Source organism: Macaca mulatta, chromosome 1 (assembly GCF_049350105.2).
Source record: "Macaca mulatta isolate MMU2019108-1 chromosome 1, T2T-MMU8v2.0, whole genome shotgun sequence".
NCBI lineage: Eukaryota > Metazoa > Chordata > Mammalia > Primates > Cercopithecidae > Macaca > Macaca mulatta.
In genome coordinates this window covers 62,231,074-62,247,395 of record NC_133406.1, presented here as the reverse complement: position 1 = coordinate 62,247,395, position 16,322 = coordinate 62,231,074, and the positions used below count along the sequence as shown (strand labels likewise).

The 16,322-nt window shown below is 47.1% G+C and overlaps 1 protein-coding gene and 1 long non-coding RNA gene across 7 annotated transcripts in view; one reads left to right on the top strand and one right to left on the bottom strand.

Annotated features, from left to right (window-relative positions):
• The first annotated feature begins 6,813 nt into the window (after positions 1-6,813).
• Positions 6,814-16,322, top strand: part of PIK3C2B (phosphatidylinositol-4-phosphate 3-kinase catalytic subunit type 2 beta) — a 71,535-nt gene continuing 62,026 nt past the window's right edge. For 5 of the 6 annotated variants that reach the window (XR_013418051.1, XR_013418043.1, XM_078003875.1 and 2 more), the window contains exon 1: positions 6,814-7,268. The gene's annotated coding sequence lies outside the window, so the exon portion shown is untranslated. Of the gene's footprint in view, positions 7,269-7,652; positions 7,683-16,322 lie in introns of those variants that run through there. The other variant, XM_078003865.1, reaches the window with a different exon arrangement.
• On the bottom strand, positions 7,653-15,796 carry LOC144341277 (uncharacterized). The gene is made up of 3 exons (XR_013418147.1): positions 15,547-15,796; positions 14,931-15,158; positions 7,653-10,065 (listed from the first exon to the last, which is right to left on the bottom strand). It is a non-coding gene; the product is annotated as an uncharacterized LOC144341277 (long non-coding RNA).

Sequence of the window (16,322 nt, the reverse complement as noted above, 5' to 3'; positions counted from 1 at the left end):
TAGGAAAGAAGTAGGACTGGTTTCAAAGCCAGTAAGAGTCAAAGGATTGAAGAAGTCAATCTATCCATAAAATACTTACAGAGCACCCCAACCCCATCTCTAACATCTTCAAAGATATTTGAATATTTTTGAAGAAAGCCTACTGAAGGATTTTCAAATAAAATTGTTTTAAATACTGCCTTTCAAACTATTAGCTTGGAGTTGTATTACAGATTAGTCCTAGCCTAGAGCAGAGCTATGAGAGAATATAGCACAGATAAACAGATTCTATCATCATCTCCTTCCATTGATTTCAGCCATTTGCTCCCTGACCAGTAATCTACTTATTACCACTGAAATCTTTTTTTTTTTTTTTGAGACGAGTCTGGCTCTGTCGCCCAGGCTGGAGTGCAGTGGCCAGATCTCAGCTCACTGCAAGCTCCGCCTCCCGGGCTTACGCCATTCTCCTGCCTCAGCCTCCCGAGTAGCTGGGACTACAGGCGCCCGCCACATTGCCCGGCTAGTTTTTTGTATATATATATTTTTTAAGTAGAGACGGGGTTTCAACATGTTAGCCAGGATGGTCTCGATCTCCTGACCTCATGATCTGCCCATCTCGGCCTCCCAAAGTGCTGGGATTACAGGCTTGAGCCACCGCACCCGGCCTTTCTTTTTTTTTTTTTTAAGATAGGACCTCACTCTGTTGCCCAGGCTGGCATGCAGTTGCACCATCATGGCTCACTGCAGCCTCAACCTCCTGGACTCAGGTGATCCTCCCACCTCAGCCTCCAGGGTAGCTGGGACTAGAGGTACACACCACCATGCCCAGCTAATTTTTTGTGTTTTTTGTAGAGATGAGGTTTTGCCATATTGCCCAGGCTGGTCTCAAACCACTGAGCTCAAGCAATCCACCAGCTTAGGCCTCCCCTAGCGCCAGGATTACAGGCATGAGCCATCACACCCAGTCACCACTGAAATCTTAGACTCTCAAGCTTTTCATTTTCTGGCTCAGTCACTCTGTCTTCCCATAAACTAGATCCAGGTTTTCATCCATTCATTTATTGACCAAGAATTTATTGAGCACCAGCTTTGAATCATGCAATGAATTAGGCCTAGAAATTCAAAGGTGAAAATAATGGAGATTCCTTGTCTTTAAGGAGCTTACAGTCTGTTGTACTCCTCTTCTGTCCCCTCCACAATTCAGAAAAAAGTGGACAAGCAATTATAACACCCATGATCAGTGTAACAATCCAAGTAGCTATTGGGTATGTCTAGACACTCTTAGGAGGCACTCTAGGGAAGTTTTGCAGAGAATTTGTTGTAGGATGTATTAGTTTGTTACTGCTGCTGTAACAAATGACCACAAATTTAGTGGATTAAAGGAACATAAATTTATTATCCTACAGTTCTGTAGATCAAAAGCCCAACATGGGGTTCACTGGGCTAAAATCAAGGTATCTGAAGGGTCATGTTCCTTCCTGGAGGCTCTAGGGCAGAATCTGTTTTTGACCTTTCCAGTTTCTAGAGGCCATTCACACCCTCTGGCTCAGGACCTCCATGCTTCAACTTTCAAGCCAGCAGTGTTGCATTTTTCTGACCATTCTTGCATCATCACGTCTCTCTCTGACTTCAGCTAGGAAAGGTTCCCAGCTTTTAAGGACTGACATGATTAGATTGGGCCCACCTGGGTAATCCAGGCTAATCTTCCACTCCCAAGGGCCTTAACTTAATCACATCCATAAAATCCTTTTGCCACGTAAAATAATGCAGCCATAGGTTCCAGGGATTAGGAAGTAGACATTTCCTCCTTTGGGAGACCATTTTTCTGCCTACCATGTAGAGAGACAGCCGCATAAAGGGAAGCGGGTAGAGGTGGAGTGGAGGTAGGAGGCTCTTTCCAGGAAACCATGTGGAAGGGCCTTTAGGTGAGAATATTGTGTTTTCGGAACTGTAGGGAGTTTTGTAAGGCCCAAGTATGAAGTTTACATTGGAATGTGGGAGGCCATCCAATACATATTTATTGAATACTGTGTGGTAGGTGCAGTTTGGGAGATGCAGGGATGCACAAGACAAAGTCCTTGTTCTCTGAGGCTAGAGTGAAAAGCAAGGTCTGACTGTGAGAGAATTCAGAGTTTCCTTAGTAGATTGGACTTTAAGAGTTAGAGAAAATCATCCATTAATTCATCTGCCCAAAATTTTGTGAGCACAAGTGCCAGGCATTGTTCTAGGCTCTGAGAATACAGATGTTTAAAAACCAAAGTCAAAAAATCCCATGTCCTACATGTTAGTTGATTTTAAGCAGGAGAAGCAGATGTTTGCTTTGGAAACATCACCCTGGCTGGGTTGCTTGAGAAAAGATTGGAAGGGAAATAAGACTAGAGGTAGCCCAGTCCCTTTCCTCCCCCTTCTTAAAGATTCACAGCCTTTGCTGAGCTTCACTTCCCTTCTTGAGGACTTCGTCTTTTGTCAGGTGCCCTCTTTTCCCTTTATGCCTCCACTGTACCTATCTTGAAAACCTGGCCTCATGTTCTACACCTGGGCTTCCAAGTGCTGCAGAAGAAAATGATGAAAACATTCGGATATTTTTATTCATAGCCACAACATATTAGAGTATCCATGCCAGCTGTATCTTCAACTCTGCTGACAATTCTCTCTCTCATCTCTCTGAAACTACCACTCTCATTCCTTATTCCTTTCTTTTTTTTTTTTTTTCTTTTTTTTTTTCTTTTTTTTTTTTTTTGAGACAGAGTCTCGCTCTGTCGCCCAGGCTGGAGTGCAGTGGCCGGATCTCAGCTCACTGCAAGCTCTGCCTCCCGGGTTCATGCCATTCTCCTGCCTCAGCCTCCCGAGTAGCTGGGACTACAGGCGCCGCCCCCTCGCCCGGCTAGTTTTTTGTATTTTTTAGTAGAGACGGGGTTTCACTGTGTTAGCCAAGATGGTCTCGATCTTCTGACCTCGTGATCCGCCCGTCTCGGCCTCCCAAAGTGCTGGGATTACAGGCTTGAGCCACCGCGCCCGGCCTCCTTATTCCTTTCTATTTTAACCTTAACCACTTTTTTTTTTTGAAATGGAGTTTTACTCTTGTTGCCCAGCCTGGAGTGCAATGGCACAATCTCAGCTCACTGCAACCTCTGCCTCCCAGGTTCAAGTGATTCTCCTGCCTTAGCCTCCCGAGTAGGTGGTATTACGGGCATGCGCCACCACACCCAGCTACTTTTAGTATTTTTAGTAGAGACTGGGTTTCTCCATGTTGGTCAGGCTGGTCTGGAACTCCCAACCTTAGGTGATCCGCCCACCTTGGCCTCCCAAAGTGCTGGGATTATAGGTGTGAGCCACCGTGCCTGTCAACCTTAACCACTTTCTTTAAGCCTTTAACCTCATCTTGAGCCCCTTTCTCTCAGGAGATTGCTTAGAGACTACCAGACAGCAACCAGTCCTCTCAACATCTAGTCTCAAGTTCTAGTCTCTTTACCAGTCTACAAATGCCTCTGCTTTTGTACAGCCTTCCTCTCAAAGATATCAGAGGCAGCTCCACCTCATATGCCTGGGTCCCAAGTCCCTCCTATTCATGATCTCGCTCTCCTTGGTCTTACTCTTCAGCATATGAACACGCTTAAGCCTTTCTTATCCTAAAAAGAAAAAACAAAAATCTCCCCTTTGATCCTGCATTCCCTTGTACCCACTGCCTTATATTTCTCCTTGTCTTAAGTTGCCAAGCTTCTAGAAAAAGCATGTCTCTTTTATTCTAGATCCAGGTTCATTCATTCACTTACTGACCAAGAATTTATTGAGTACCAGCTTTGAATCAGGGAATGAATTAGGCCTAGAACCCACTGGAGGCTGGTTTAACTATGACCACTCTTACTCCATGAGCACCAGTGACTTTCTTGTCCATCCAAAGGGCATTTTCCAGCCCTACCCTCCTGGAGGTTCCTGCTGCACTTGTTATCCAGTCATTCTCTTCTGAGATTCTCCCACCTTAGTTTCTGACACTCTGTGGCCTCCAGTTTTTCTCTTACCTCTCTGATTGTTTCTTCTTTCCTCCTTATGCCCATCTGGACGACCTCGTACAGGCTTATAACTTCACTGACCACCTATAACCTACAGAATCCAAAGCTGCTATCACTTATCCACACCCCAATTTGAGTTTAGTTTCATCAGTTTGCTGTCTACTAGACATCCCCATCTAGACATTCCACAGATACCTCAAACCCAACATGTTCAAAATTAAGTGCAAGATCCCTCTGCCAACACCTGGGCCCTGTCTTACTAATTGTCACTAACTTAGGGAATGGTACCACCTGCCAACAATTTCTAAAGCTTCAAATGGGGAATAATTCCAGAGTCCTCCTCTTCCCTAATTTCCTACATTTTACATATTTATCAAATTTTATTGATTTCTCTTAATAAGTATCTCTTGTATCCGCCTGGTTTTTTCATCCCCACTGCCACAACTCTGGCACTGTTTTGAGATTCCCTGATTTCCCACCTGGAAGGTAGCCATGGTTTCTCCGTTGAGCTCCCAGGCCGCACTCCTAAGCTGTGTTATTAGGTCCTGGCAGAAAGCAAATGGCACACTGCACTTGAGGGGTAATTTCAGGAGAAGTTAAAAAATAAGGAGACAATTTTAAAAACCACAAGAAATAATGTACAATCTACTAGGGCCAGTAGCAAATCCATGTTTCCACCCCCAGGCCCGAAAAATCAAAGGAGGGGAGTGATTTCCTGAATCAAGAGAGTGGCACAGTGACTCACGCCTGTAATCCCAGCACTTTGAGAGGCTGAGGAGGGTGGATCACCAGGTCAGGAGATTGAGACCATCCTGGCTAACACAGTGAAACGCTGTCTCTACTAAAAAATAAAAAATTTAGCTGAGTGTGGTGGCATGCGCCTGTAGTCCCAGCTACTCAGGAGGCTGAGGCAGGAGAATCGCTTGAACTCAGGAGGCAGAGGTTGCAGTGAGCCACTGCACTCCAGCCTGGGTGACAGAGACTCCCTCTCAAGAAAAAAAAAAAAAAGAGAGAGGGAGGGGAGAACCACCCGTAGAAGCTGTGATCTTTGGTTGAGGGTGGCAGCCAGTGCACTGTGACCCCAAAGAGAGGAATCCTGAAGAATAAATATCCGGTTTCCCCTGACCTCCCTCCTTATTCAGTCTTCAGCCATGGCTCCCATTGGCCAACCCCGTCTAGGAAGCCAGAGGGCCAGGAAGATCTGGAGGGGCACAGGGGAGACATGCAGTGCATCCTCCAAATCCTTCTCTATAATATGCCAGGAAGTTTTTTTCTGGTCACGCTACTTGCCAGCTCTATTTGTGCATAGCAGGTTCTCTGTCACCTACAGCAGCTAAACTTTTTGGCATGCCCTGGTTTCTCTTTACTCAATTTTTTCCTTACCAAAATGCATGATAAAGCCTGTGATCTGATCATCCACTCAGCTACCCAGGCCTACTTCCTGTTAGTTCTTTCCTTCAGACTTTTCACCCCAGCAGCATAGAACGACCAGTGACCCCTGTAACACTGCGTTCTCTCAGGCTCCTGAGCTTGACCTGATGATAGACACAGAGTAAGCTGTCATAAATATTTGTATGGTGAACAAGTGGTGAATACGTGCATGGACACATTTTTTAACCCCTGTGGCTCCTGAGATCAGGAGTAGCATCATATACATTATGACATATGTGTAGACCAAGCTGCCTTCAGTTAATTATCAAGATGTTTCACCTAGATTCTCTCCTTTGATCATTACGACAGCCCTCCGTGATAGGTGAGGACGCTACTCTTGATATTCAGAGGGTGAAGTGGACTACCCAGTCACAAGCATTGGGTACAGAAGGCACTGTAGGAGCAGAAAGGGGGGTGATCCCTTTCCTCCCCATCATAAGAGTCATAGCCAACACTTCTGTAACAAAAGACAAGTTAACAAGAGAAAAGTATAACAAATTTATTTAATCATGGTTTTACTTGAGAGGCTGAGAATCAGGTGTTAATCTTCATAGTCTGTCGAGAAAGAAAGAAGAAATGAGGGCAGTGGAGGAAAACACGATTCACGTTTTTAGGAAAATATACTTTTGAGATCAGTGATCGTTGGTACTATGCAAACGAAATGCAAAGGAGGATCTGGCCAACTCATAGTTTCTTTTGGGTGGAGCCTTTAGGAAAATTCTTCCAGAGACCACTGCTGGAAGAAAGGTATTTAGAGTAGAAAATTTAAATATAACATATTGTATGAAAGGTTTTTTTTTTTCCCCCCCACTACCCTAGTTGGGTTGAAGGATCTTCTATCTTCCCTCCCCACTTAGGCTGACTGCTGTTTTCTGGATCGCAGCTCGGAAGATCCACCTGGGCGAATACAAAAACAAACGAGACTCCCCTTCCAGAAAGGGAGGAAGGAAGGAGACAGAAAGACGAATGACACTGAGCGTGTAAAGCCCGGAGACAGCCTCTCTCTACCCCCACCTAACCCTCAAGGTAGGGGATCCCCCGAACATCGCTACCGTAATTATGGTAGAAATTCCTGAAGCGGATAACTAGACCTCAGCACCGTCATTTCTAGCAGAATGATTGCGCTTTCCTCTGACCCAAAGCCAAGGTTCCAGCAGGGGAAAGTAACGACCATCCGCAAAAACCCTCACCCAAGTGGGGAGTGGAAATCCTGGCTCTTGGGTTGCAGAGCACAACTTGACGCCAGCGCGTTTCTCTTCCCCCACGCAATGGCAAATGGGGAGGGAGTCGGAGGGGAGAGGAGGAGAGGAGAGGAGAGGAGAAGAGGAGGGGGAAGGGGAGGGGAGAGGCGAAGGACGGCCGGGGTTCCAGCAGCCGCCCCGCCCTCCGGCTCGCGGCGGATTCGGCGCTGCGGCTGGAGCCGGCGGCCGGGTGGCTGCCTGTCCAGGCAGGGTCTGGCCGAGCCTCGCTTCGCCGTGCAGTGCTTCTGGTGTCCGGGAGATGGCTTCCCCTCTCTCGCCCGCTGCTCCCGCTATTGTCTCACCCGGGGTGGCCTGACTCTGCGAGCTCGCGCACGCTCTCGGTGGAGAGCACCCCTCCCCACCCCCCCAAGCTGGTCCTTGCCCTCTTTGCTACCTCTCCCTCTGCCCCTTCGAGCCTAGGGTCTGTGCGGAGCCTGGAGAGGGCAGCGGCCCGGGAGCAGGCGGCGTGCGGCCGGCCAGCTCCTCTCGCGCTGGTGCAAGAGGCGCCTGGAGCCGCAGAGCGAGCCCGTGAGGCGCGGAGCGAGCAGCCCACGTCGCCGGGCACAAGACACGTCGGGTGTTGCAGCAGAGCCAGCAGCTAGCGCAGGTAGGACACGCACCCTGCGCGTAGCATCGGCCCCGGGGTCTGCAAAGTGCCCCCAGAGTGGAGGCAGCCGAGGTCAGGGGGCTCTCCCTCCAACATGGCAACAGCGGAGGTGCAACAATGGAAGCAGCCGAGGGTTCCTGGCGGCGGGCTGAGCGGCGTACGCCGTGGGAGCCTGAGCTCCTGCCCGCCGCGCAGAGCAGGTTGCCCCTCACCCCACCCCACCCCACTCCAGCAGCTTCAGGGCCTCTGGGGCTCCAGGCACCCGCGTCCCCACCCCCTTCTAGCTAAACACACTTCCTGGCTCCCAGCTGCAGGGCGATCTGAACCAGCCAATGGCTTTGGGGTTTGTTTATTTAAGATGAGAAAAAAAGCAAAACCTGTCCTGTGATGGGGTTAGTGCCTTCTGTGGACTGGGTGAGAAGTCGGCATTTGCCTGGGGAATGTGTACATTTCTTAGCCGGGCGGAGGGTAGAATTGGATTCTCCCTTATAAGGATACTGCAGCAGAAGGAGACTGAAAGCTTGAAAGAGGGAGAGGGACCCTCAGGCCTGAGTTCGCCGGTGCTGGGAGAAGGCGCTGCTCTCCTGGCCTATACTTGTCTCTCATTTTCAGCTCCCGACAGCGGTGACTTTGATGTTGGAGGAGCAATCGCAGCAGGAAGCGCAAGCAAGGCTGCCAAGCTGGTGTGGGGTGGAGTAGGGTGGGGATCCCAGGGGCTTGGCAGGCTCCTGGGTTGTGGGAAGAGGTTACCAAATGTATGAGGTTAGTGCACACACCCTAGTTGGCTGATGTTGAAGAGGGTGTGTGTGTGTGTGTGTGTGAGAGAGAGAGATCTGCCATTGCTCTTGCTCCTTCAGGCCTGCTTTCTCTTCATCTCCACCCGCTTCTGGGGTCTTCGTAGCTTCCCTGCCCCAGTCCTTCCAATCATGCGTGGGATGGAATCGCTGTATTGTCTCTGGCAGCCCTCTTGGGCTGTTTTTTCTCAACTCTGTTGGAGAGTTTTGTACCCTGGGCTGGCTGGTCCCAGCATGGCACCAGATTCTTTAGCAGGCAGCTACCCGGGCTCCGAGAAGTGGGCCAATGCTGCCCCTCCTCCGTGCTCTAAACTACCTATTTGGGATATGGCCAGGCAGATGTAAGCAATTTGCACTAAATTCCAATCCTGAATCAGTGCTGAATGAAAACTTACTCTGTTGCTGCATTAGGCCTTGGGAAGATATTAGGAAGAGAAATGGCCCAGCGGGTGGCAACGCCGACCCCAAAATACTTCCCTCTCCCCAACTCCAGCTGCCGATCCCAGAGCAGAGAGGCAGTGAGCCTTTGGAATCCCAGCTCCTCCAGAGTCTGGCGGTCCCATCTTGAGGTTGTGTCCACAGAAAAATTAAGTCGAGGCACATTTTATACCTCTGCTTGGCAACCAGCGTCTGAAGAGATGGTGGCTCTGTGCTGGAGCCCTAGACCCGGGCTGTGGCTACCTCTCCTTTGGCCTTTGGGAGAGCCTGAGGTTTGATTTCCATGGCTTTGAGCTTCCTGCTAAGTGTGTATAGCTGAATCTGATCAATCTCTCAGGCCTGGCTGCTTGTCCATTTCCTTCTCCACTGGAAGCATGAGTGAGAAAGGGCCAAGGGGTGTGCTGGGTGAGGAAGGGTCAGTTTATCTGGGGACTTGGGCTGTTTCTGGGGGAGCTCCTTTGAACTTCCTTGGTGGTCTGGAATGCCTTTGGTCTTTGTCATGACCTAGTATGCTCTGGCAGATACTCTATACCCTCGTGGGCCTTTGGTCCTCTCTTGGTGCTGTCCCCACTCCTGTTGCCTGGTGCTTTGCATCTGTATCATGTCTGTGGTCCTTCAGCCTGGATAGCCCTGCCTGGGCCAGTGGGTAGAAAAATGAGGAGGTCTGTGTTCCTTTTAGTGGCTTGTAACTAGCCGTAAGGTTCAGGCTCCTCATGTTCTCAGGATGTGAACTTGGACATCATAATGTGAAGTAGTAGAGAAAACAGTGTCTTGGTGTGACTTTCTTTTTAGCTGTGTGAGCACAGACAATTTGTGGACCTAAGATTTAGTTTGTTTATTTGTAAAATGGAGGTGGGGGAGTAGCCTTGGCTCACAGAATTGATAATCAAATACTGCTTACCAAGAACTAAACAAAATCATGTGTGCAAAAGTACCCCGAAAACTACAGAATACTTTACAAATGATTATTCATACTGGGTTTAGCCTTCCTCGTAAGGGAGGGAGAACTGTCAGGGATGGGGATAGGGTGGGATCTGAGGGCCACATGGAGCAAGGAATGTTTTGGGACCTTTTCTTTCCTGCTCAGGAAAGAGTAATGTGACAATACCAAGGTAACTGCTATATTCCTTGGGTATTTTTCTTTAAATAGTGTTGGCAGGATGGGAACTGGGAGAGAAGGAGAGGCTGCCTCATGATATTTGTAGGAATTGAGGAGGGATAAACACCTTCCAAAGACTGGCTACTGCCTATAGACAGGAGAACGCTGAGCTGGCAAGTAATGTAATCTCTAACACTCACTGATGTCAGCCAGCTAGTACATGATAGAGGTGGAATTTGAAGCAAGCAGTCTCACTCCATACCCTGTGCTCATAGCCTCAGTGCTACTCAGAGAAATATTGGGTCTTGGGAGAACAGAAAGGAACAGTAAAATTGTGGAGTTCATTCTTTTTGTTTGTTTTTGAGACAGGGTCTCTCCCTGTTGCCTAGGCTGGAGTGCAGTGGGCTGAAATGATCCTTCAACCTCAGCTCCCACCCTGAGTAGCTGGGACTACAGGCATGCACCACTGTATGTGGCTAATTTTTAAATTTTTTTGTAGAGATGGAGTCTCAGTATGTTGCCCAGGCTGGTCTCAAAGGAACCTCCTGCCTTGGCCTCCCAAAGTATTAGGATTATAGGCATAAGCCACTGTGTCCAGCCTCAGAATTCGTTTTTTTTTTTTTTTTTTTTTTTTTAGACAGTTTCGCTCTGTCACCTAGACTGGAGTACAGTGGTGCCATCTCGGCTCACTGCAACCTCCATCTCCCAGGTTCAAGGGATTCTCATGGCTCAGCCTCCTGAGTAGCTGGGATTACAGGTGTGTGTCACCATGCCTGGCTAATTTTTTGTATTTTTAGTAGAGACAGGGTTTCACCATGTTGGCCAGGCTGGTCTCGAACTCCTGACCTCTCATGTGTTCCGCCTGCCTCAGCCTCCCAAAGGGCCGGGATTACAGGTGTGAGTTGCCATGTCCAGCCTCAGAATTCATTCTTAATGGATTCCTTGAATGCCCATGAGACGTCACCAGCCTGGGACATCTCATGGGCATGTAGGCATAATAAATTTGTCTGGGCCTCATCTGCTTTTCTATGCATTTTTATTTCTATCTCTACCTTCCAAGGAAGGAGGAGATGTGGGATAATCTGATCAAGTCATATTGCTGCCTTCGGAGCAGCACTAATAGAAGGTTTAGGGACTTGGAGGATCCTGGGGAAATTAAGGCAGATTTCTTGTTTTGGTGTTTTCATATCTGCTTTATTTTGCATCTGTTTTATAAAATGAAACTTGAGGGACTATTCTTGCTTTTTTTTTTTTTTTCCTTTTTCTGTTGAGACAGGATTTCTTTTTTTTTTTTTTGAGACGGAGTCTTGCTCTGTCGCCCAGGCTGGAGTGCAGTGGCCAGATCGCGGCTCACTGCAAGCTCTGCCTCCCGGGTTTACACCATTCTCCTGCCTCAGCCTCCCGAGTAGCTGGGACTACAGGCGCCCGCCACCTCGCCCGGCTAGTTTTTTTTGTATTTTTTTTTTTTTTAGTAGAGACGGGGTTTCACCGGGTTAGCTAGGATGGTCTTGATCTCCTGACCTCGTGATCCGCCCGTGAGACAGGATTTCTATGTTGCCTAGATTGGTCTTGAACTTCTGGTCTCAAGTGATCCTCCCACCTCAGCCTCCCAAAGTGTTGGGATTACGGGCATGAGCCACTTCTCCCAGCTTGTTCTTGCATTTTGTATGATCACATAGAGTATCAAAATTGGAAAGGACCTGGGTCATCACTTCCCTGAGAAAAAGTGACTTTCTCAAGGTCATACAGTCAGTAGCAATGCTGGAAGTGAATGCCTACCCCGCAGATCACAACATGACCCATGAAAGGACCTGTCCTGCCGCACTTTGGAGTTTCGTGCCGACCCAATTAGTGGCTTTGTTTTTGGGAAATTTACTTCCCCAAGACATTGGGACATTGGAATGGAATTCACTCACCCCAAATCATCACCCTGTTTAAGGAGACTAAAGCATCAGAAGACATTTGTGCTTTGGGGGGCAGAGACCCTCAGGGTATAGAGAAGGAAGAAGAGAGAGGTTCACTGTAGTCCCGAAGCAGAAGTAAGGCCTGTGTAACCAAAGCCCAGATAGTAATAATGATGGAGCCCTTCAACTGTTGACATCTCCCTAACAGCCCTCCTTTTCTGAAAGCAGAGCGTTTGTCCCATTCCTGACTCGCCTTGCTGTGTGTCTCCCAGAGAGTGAAAGAAATTGATGTGACTGCAAGCACCAGTAGAGTAGATTCAATTCTGACCAGGAAAAGGGAGGTGGTTTGCAAATGGGTTGTTTTGGGATCCTGGGAGAAGAACATTATAGCCAGAGATATTAGATTTTCACTCTAGACTTTAAGGAGGCAGATTTTTTAAAAATTAAAAGATAGGGGCCAGGAATAGTGGCTTATGCTGTAATCTCAGCACTTGGGAGACTGACATGGGAGAATCACTTGAGCCCGGGAGTTCGAGACCAGCCTGGGCAACATAGCGAGACCTTGTCTCTACTAAAAATAAAAATAAAAAAAATCAGGGTGTGTGGTCTCAGCTACTCAGGAGGCTGAAGTGGGAGGATCTTTTGAGCCCAGGAGTTTGAGGCTGCAGTGAGCTATAATTGCACCACTCTGATTGCATCCAGGTTTCACTCTAGCCTGGGTGACAGAGTGAGACCCTGTCTCTAAAAATAATAATAATAAAAAAAGGTTGCACAATTAATTTGAGAGGAGCCAAAGTTTGAGTCTAGGTCAGGAAACCTCTAGAACCTGCGTTCCTTCTGTGCTACACTGAAGGGGCCTGTGAGAAAAGAAAAATATTTATGAGGCTCAAGTCCTGAATGAGATGGAGCTTCCCCATGAGCCAGTAATAATACAAGTGGTTCTTAAAGTCGTTTCTGGAAGAGGATAGGATCACAAGGGTTTAAATCTATCAAATCATGTTAAAAAGGAACTCATTCATTTATTCATTAATTTGACAAACATCTTGATTGTTTACTAGTGACTTTAGGTACTTTGAAGTCATTGAGTGGGGGAAACATGGGTTGCCTTGTGAACTCATATTGTGGGGCCTTTTTGATGGTCAGACTTCTTGGAGGAAAGTGTTTGCAGAGATCTGAACAGTAAGTAGGAATTGGGGCAGGATGGGGAATGGAGTGTGGTGAACGAGGTGAACTGAAAGCAGTTTAATCTGGCCAGAGCCATTGAAGGAGTTTGCATTTTATCTTTTGGGCATTCATTCCACTGTTGTACATTGACTGTGCACTGACACTGCTGTACATGCACAGCAGTGAAGAGGACAGGGAAAACCCTTGCCTAGTGCTTGGTGTTCTGAGAAAACTTAGTTCACTCATAGTTCTTAGTTCACTAAGAGTAGTTCACTGAGAATTAAACCAAACTTTTTAATGTTACTGACAGGAATTCTATACTGATAGATAGGGAATTACTTAGAGAGATTCTCTAGTTGAACGCAAGGAAAGTTTGAGAAGGACTGTTCTGATAATCCTATAGATTATACAGGGTAGAGACAAAAGGTGGGTTGGTTAATGATTGGTTAATTGTTCATTCAACAAAAACATCTTCAGTGCCTCTGCTCATTCATTCTTACATTGATTCATTCATTCATCAAATGAAGGGCAGTGCAAGTTCAGCACATGGTTAAGAGTATGGCTGTGGAGCCAGGTTACTTGGGTTCAAAGCCTGGCTCCACCACTTACAAACTGTGTGATCTTGGAAAAGTTACTTAATTTATCTGTGCATCACTTTTTTCATATGTAAGATGGGGGAAATAATACCAGACAAAATTTGTTGTAAAATGAAATGAGTCAATTAATGAACTACTTAGAGCAGTGCCTGATGCATATAAATGGTGACTCAGCAGCTCATGGTTCTTGTAATTATTATTCCTCAAGAGCAGTTTTGTGCTAAATTCTAGGAATACAACCTTGAATTGAGTGTGGTCCCTGACCTTGAAGGAACCACATCGTACCCCTGCTCCTACCCAAAATGCAGGTAAATGGATGAGTTTCTTCATGGAATGGGGTCATCCTATAAGCTCAATATGAATCGATTGTGATAAGGTGCCCCAAGAGTTATATATATACAGTCTTAGGCAGCATTTCCTAGAGATTATAGAAACTAGAACTGTGGTGTTTATTGTTTTGGAGATCTCTAGACTCTAAGAATCTGATAAATACTATGGGGTGTCTACCTGGAAAAATACATCACAATTTTGCATTCCTCAAACAGCCTCCGAACCTCTGATCCTATGACGAGGAGCTGTTAACTCGTCTCCTCTGGGTTGGTCAGACCACACTGAGAACACAGTATTAACGGTTCTGTACTGAGCATGTACTTCGTGTAAAACATTGTGCTAAGCATCCTGGGGGAGACAAAGATAAATACGAGGTAATCCATGCGGTTTAAAGGCTTAGTGGAAAAGAATGTTTTGTACGTAATGAGGTGTTTGTAGGTACATGTTGAAATGATAAAAGTAAGAATGTTCAGCTTGAGCAATGAAACGAGATTTATCTGTACAAAAGTTGAAAAATCAGCCAGGCATGGTGGTGTGCACCTGTAGTCCTAGCTACTTCAGAGGCTGACGTGGGAGGATCACTTGACCTGGGGAGTTTGAGGTTACAGTGAGCTATGATTGAGCCACTGCACAACCAGCCCGGGCAACAGAGTGAGACCTTGTCTCTTTAAAAAACAAAGAAGGCTGGGTGCAGTGGCTCACGCCTGTACCAGCACTTTGGGAAGCTGAGAAGGGCGAATCACCTGAGGTCAGGAGTTCAAGCCCAGCCTGGCTAACATAATGAAACCGCGTCTCTACTGAAAATACAAAAATTAACGGGGCCTGGTGGCGTGTGCCTGTAACCCCAGCTACTATGGAGGCTGAGGCAGGATAATTGCTTGAATCCAGGAGGTGGAGGTTGCAGTGAGTGGAGATTGCACCACTGCACTCCAGCCTGGGTGACAGAGCGAGACTCCATCTCAAAAACAAACAAAAAACCAAACAAAAAATGAAGGATGTTACTTAAAAGATGTGTTGGTAACTGTGTTAATAAATAAATAAGAGGTAATCTTTTTCTTTTCTTTTTTGGGATGGAGTCTCCCTCAGTCATCCAGGCTGGAGTGCAATGGTGCAATCTTGGGTCACTGCAACCTCCGTCCCCCAGGATGAAGCCATTCTCCCGCCTCCACCTCCCAAGTAGCTGGGATTACAGGCACCTGCCATCATGCCTGGCTACTTTTTGTATTTTTGTAGAGACAGGGTTTCACCATGTTGGCCAGGCTATTCTTGAACTCCCTACCTCAGATGATCTATCTGCCTCAGCCTCCCAAAGTGCTGGGACTACAGGCGTGAGCCACCGCACCCAGCTGTCTTTATTCTTTTTATTTTTTTTGAGACTGAGTCTCACTCTGTCACCCAGGCTGGAGTGCAGTGGCACCATCCCAGCTCACTGCAACCTCTGCCTCCCAGGTTCAAGCGATTCCCCTACCTCAGCTTCCCGAGTAGCTGGGATTACCGGTGTGCACCACCACGCCCAGCTAACTTTGTATATTTAATAGAGACGGGATTTCACCATGTTAGCCAGGCTGATCTCGAACTCCTGACCTCTGGTGATCTGCCCACCTCGGCCTCCCAAAGTGCTGGGATTACAGGCATGAGCCACCATGCCTGGCCTTATTCTTAAGATTAGTGGGCTAATGTCTATAAAAGTGCTTTGTAACTATAAATACCTATACAAATAAAAGCTATTATTTTTATTCTAATCATTAGTAGGGATAATCCAAAGCAGAATGCACATAAATGCAGTAGAGCACATTAAAAATGATAACAATGTTGAAAAGAGCAAAGTCACTTTCATTCATGGGGGATGTGCAGGTACTGTTCTTATATTAAAGCCATCACACATCCCCCATGAATAAAAGGGTGCGGAGGCTCACGCCTGTAATCCCAGCACTTTGGGAGGCCAGGGTGGGCAGATCACTTGAGTTCGAAATCAGCCTAGGCAACATGGTGAAACCCCATCTCTACCAAAAAGACAAAAAGTTAGCCAGTTGTGGTGGCAACCACGTCTGTAGTCTCAGCTTCTCAGGAGGCTAGGATGGGAGGATCGCTTGGGCCTGGGAGGTGGAAGTTGCAGTGAGCCAAGATCCTGCCACTGCACTCCAGTCTGGGTGACAGAGCAAGACCCTGTCTCAAAAAAAAAAAAAAAAAAAAAAAAAAAGGAAAGAAGAATGACATGATCTGATCAGAGCTGCCCTGTAGGAAGATTATCCTGGCAGTGGAGGGCAGAAACTTTAGGGGGGTCAGCAAGGAAACAGACTAGTTAGTGGTCTGTCTCAATCATTCAGGTGAGAAAAAGGAATCATAATTTTTTTTAGTGCCCAATAAAATAATTTTTCAGGTAAGAGAATAATCATTGAGGTAAAAGAAAGGAATAACAAAATTTTTGGTGCCCAATATATGCTTTTTATAGGTTATTTCACTTTTTTTTTTTTTTTTTTTTTTTTTGAGACGGAGTCTCGCTCTGCCGCCCAGGCTGGAGTGCAGTGGCCGGATCTCAGCTCACTGCAAGCTCCGCCTCCCGGGTTCACGCCATTCTCCTGCCTCAGCCTCCCGAGTAGCTGGGACTATAGGCGCCCGCCACCTCGCCCGGCTAGTTTTTTGTATTTTTTAGTAGAGACGGGGTTTCACCGTGTTAGCCAGGATGGTCTCGATCTCCTGACCTTGTGATCCGCCTGTCTCGGCCTCCC